This window comes from Schistocerca americana, chromosome 5 (assembly GCF_021461395.2).
Source record: "Schistocerca americana isolate TAMUIC-IGC-003095 chromosome 5, iqSchAmer2.1, whole genome shotgun sequence".
Taxonomy (NCBI): Eukaryota; Metazoa; Arthropoda; class Insecta; order Orthoptera; family Acrididae; genus Schistocerca; species Schistocerca americana.
Genome location: NC_060123.1, coordinates 419,666,041 through 419,670,844, shown reverse-complemented (window position 1 = coordinate 419,670,844; position 4,804 = coordinate 419,666,041).

Genomic DNA, 4,804 nt, shown 5'->3' with positions numbered 1-4,804 from the left:
TGCAATTACAGTATTTCTGGTTTTTCAATTAGTTCATTGTAAATGGTGTTTAAAATATCTTGTCGTATTGAGGAAGAATCGTGCCAGATACATGTACGTTGAATCACACTTCCACACACAGAACAGTTACACTTGTGCTTTGTTGTTTCGTAGATTTTATAGTTGCAAGGGACTTAATCAATCAATTGTGATAACGTAAATTTCCTTTCATTCTTTATTGTTATTTTATGCAGTCAGATTGAGTACTAATACTAGTCAAGGCCAACCAGTTACGAGACTTCGTAACCGGACACACAGCTACTAAAATTATTGCATTTTAATTAAGCCCCCATGCACGTGGCGACCGCTTGTTCGGATCGTCCCTTGGAATTCTTTTGACAGTAAAAATAACAGTCAGTAGTAGCGTTACAGTAATTTGTAGTTTAGTAGTTGTGGTCTATATTGCATGTGTAGATTTGGTAATTGAACATTTGTAGTTGTCTTGTCATTCTTCTAATGGTATTTTCGCAGAATTTAATTTTTGATGTCTCGTATACGTGTTTGACAATTTTGTGCAATTATGAAGATTTTAATTGTTCGTTAATCGTGTTTGTCGGTAAGCATTTCGTTTGAATGGTATTGTTGGTGATAAAGTTTTACATTGTGTGTAATTTTCGTATAGTGACTAGTTTTGTATGTTTTGTAAATGATTACGCGATCGATGAAAAAGGCAAAAATGATGGATAGTCAGAATAACGAAATTGTTAATATGGCGACCTCGCCAACACGGGAGAACAGTATGATGAATAATGAAGTAGAAAACAATTTAATAAGCCGGGAAAATAGTACGGAACTAGTTTAAAATTTTTCACAATCAAAAAATTCACAGAATACGATATTAACGACATAAGATTCTGGAATAGTATCGAACACATATAGCTTTACAGCTACGACGAAGGAAGTTAGTTTTACGGGAAATGTTAGGGGCGAAAAGAATTTCGAACCAGTTAATATGGAGCAGTTGATGAGTGCAATATTAAGTTTGGGATCACAGTTAGGATCTCAATTAAAAACAGAGATGGAAACAATGGAAACACTGTTAGATTCACGAATAGGGACATATTTTTAAAACATGAAAGATGAATTAAAGAAAGAAATTAGAGAAGAAGTACAACCGATTTTGAATGCTCACAATAATAAATTAATTTCAATAGAAATTAGACAAAAGGAACAGGATAGAGAACAGGAAGAAAGAGATCGCCTGATAGTACAAAAATTTTCAGAGTTAAATCTTCAACGTGCACACGATGAGGAAGAAATACTTGAAAGAATCGAGGAATCCGTACCAAATGACAGAATAAATAACCTAACACAACAATATGAACAATTAACTACTAAATGTGTCAATACTGAAACCCGAGTCGCGACACTTACGGAAGACGTAAATAAACAGAAAGAACAAATAGGTGACTTATCGGAAAGAGTTGAGGAGATTTCAGATAAATTGACAAATCTTAGTTTAAATGGGGACAGAGATTCAGATGATACAGCTCCATTGCCATTTGCAGAAACAGAAGAGTACCAGAATATAAATTAACATGTTGAAAATCAAGGAAAATTTAATGAACGCGTTAAAAGAGAATTTGAGGCGTTACGAAAGCAAGTTAAACAAATTGAAAGCGAAATCGTAGGAAAAGACAGTAGAAGAAATTTGGAATCACCGATAGCAGCGGGTTTTGAAGAAAATAATTTATTCCAGTTACGAGGTGCAACAAGAGAGCGCCAGGCGCGCGAACTTCACAATAATCGTCATTGGGACTGGGACAGACGTGGTAGGTCTTTGTCGCCACGAGGCGAAAACTTTGACTATAAACACTTTTTAACTGTTCGGAAATGTAAGATCTTTCGCAATTCTAATAATGACATACATCCATGTTCATGGTTACATCAATTTATGTGCGCACTTCCAACAAATTGGCCATTAAGTCACAAACTGGAATTTATGTATGGCTATTTATGTCCTCATGGGATTCACTCTCTGTATTTTACCCCTGCCACCTTCAGAATTTGAAAGAGAGTATTCCAGTCAACATTGTCAAAAGCTTTCTCTAAGTCTACAAATGCTAGAAACGTAGGTTTGCCTTTCCTTAATCTATTTTCTAAGATAAGTCGTAGGGTCAGTATTGCCTCACGTGTTCCAACATTTCTACGGAATCCAAACTGATCTTCCCCGAGGTCGGCTTCTACCAGTTTTTCCATTCGGCTGTAAAGAATTCGCCTTAGTATTTTGCAGCTGTGACTTCTTAAACTGATAGTTTGGTAATTTTCACATCTGTCAACACCTGCTTTCTTTGGGATTGGAATTTTTATATTCTTCTTGAAGTCTGAGGGTATTTCGCCTGTCTCATACATCTTGCTCACCAGGTGGTAGAGTTTTGTCAAAACTGACTCTCCCAAGGCCGCCAATAGTTCTAATGGAATGTTGTTACTCCTGGGGCCTTGTTTCGACTCAGGTCTTTCAGTGCTCTGTCAAACTCTTCACGTAATATCGTATCTCCCATTTCATCTACATCGTCTTCCATTTCCATAATATTGTCCTCAAGAACATCGCCCTTGTATAGATCCTCTACATACTCCTTCCACCTTTCTGCTTTCCCTTCTTTGCTTAGAACTGGGTTTCCCTCTGAGCTCTTGATATTCATACAAGTGGCTCTCATTTCTCCAAAGGTCTCTTTAATTTTCCTGTAGGCAGTATCTATCTTGCCCCTAGTGAGATAAGCCTCTACATCCTTACATTTGTCCTCTAGCCATCCCTGCTTAGCCATTTTGCACTTCCTGTCGACCTCATTTTTGAGATGTTTGTATTCCTTTTTGCCTGCTTCATTTACTGCGTTTTTATATTTTCTCCTTTCATCAATTAAATTCAATATTTCTTTTGTTACCCAAGGATTTCTACTAGCCCTCGTCTTTTTACCTACTTGATCCTCTGCTGCCTTCACTACTCCATCCCTCAGAGCTACCCATTCTTCTTCTACTGTATTTCTTTCCCCAATTCCTGTCAATTGTTCCCTTATGCTCTCTCTGTAACTCTGTACAACCTCTGGTTTAGTCAGTTTATCCAGGTCCCATCTCCTTAAATTCCCACCTTTTTGCAGTTTCTTCAGTTTTAATCTACAGTTCATAACCAATAGATTGTGGTCAGAGTCCACATCTGCCCCTGGAAATGTCTTACAACTTAAAACCTGGTTACTAAATCTCTGCCTTACCATCATATAATCTATCTGATACCTTCTAGTATCTCCAGGATTCTTCCATGTATACAACCTTCTTTTATGATTCTTGAACCAAGTCTTAGTTATGATTAAGTTATGCTCTGTGCAAAATTCTACCAGACGGCTTACTCTTTCATTTCTCTCCCCCAATCCATATTCACCCACTATGTTTCCCTCTCTCCCTTTTCCTACTCTCGAATTCCAGTCACCCATGATTATTAAATTTTCGTCACCCTTCACTATCTGAATAATTTCCTTTGTTTCATCATACATTTCTTCAATTTCTTCGTCATCTGCAGAGCTAGTTGGCATATAAACTTGTACTACTGTAGTAGGCGTGGGCTTCGTATCTATTTTTGCCACAATAATGCGTTCACTATGCTGTTTGTGGTAGCTTACCCGCATTCCTATTTTCCTATTCATTATTAAACCTACTCCTGTACTACCCCTATTTGATTTTGTGTTTATAATCCTGTAGTCACCTGACCAGAAGTCTCGTTTCTCCTGCCACCGAACTTCACTAATTCCCACTATATCTAACTTTAACCTACCCATTTCCCTTTTTAAATTTTCTAACCTACCTGCCCGATTAAGGGATCTGACATTCCACGCTCCGATCCGTAGAACGCCAGTTTTCTTTCTCCTGATAACGACGTCCTCTTGAGTAATCCCCGCCCTGAGATCCGAAGGGGGGACTATTTTACCTCCGGAATATTTTACCCAAGAGGACGCCATCATCATTTAACCATGCAGTAAAGCTGCATGCCCTCGGGAAAAATTACGGAGCTGTAGTGGTGCTATTTCCCTTTTAGTTTTCTGCACTGCTGTCTACTCTTTTACTATTCTTTGCATCTATCAAAAAAACTCTTCAACTATCAATCTATCTAGAAAAGGAGTCAGTAAAGAATTACCGGATATGACTATTTTACCCAAAAGTGACAGTTTTCAGGATATTGATGAAAAACGTACCGGCGACGCGCATGCGCGCACTTATTAGAGGTTGTAATAATATAAATGATTTTTATCATGCATTTCTATCGGCATATTGGTCCGAAAACACGCAAGACAGAGTCGGACATAGCCTTATTATGCACCGTAATTTCAACAGTCTGATTTACGCACGCCGGCAGAATACTTTGAAGACGTGATTCGAAAGAATCAATTCCTTTCCAACTCTTATAGCCCGACTGAATTAATTCGCATTTGTTTAATTAAGCTGCCACAATCGATAAGACACATTGCCTTAGCCGGAAGATGTAAAGACGACATTGAAACTTTTAAGACCTTGCTACAAGAACTTGAGTATGACAATGACGACGGAACTTCTTGTAATTTTTCCAGTAACGGTAATCACAATAGATTTTCAGAGAAAAGGGATAATGATCGGGACGGACGTTATAGCGGTAATTTTGAAAATGACAGACGAAACAGACAGGATAATAGATACCAGCCTTATGACAATAACAGACGTTCTAACAGAAATTACACAGACAATTATAATGACGGAAATTCCTACCGGAATGATCAATCATACGGAAACAGTAATCGGTATC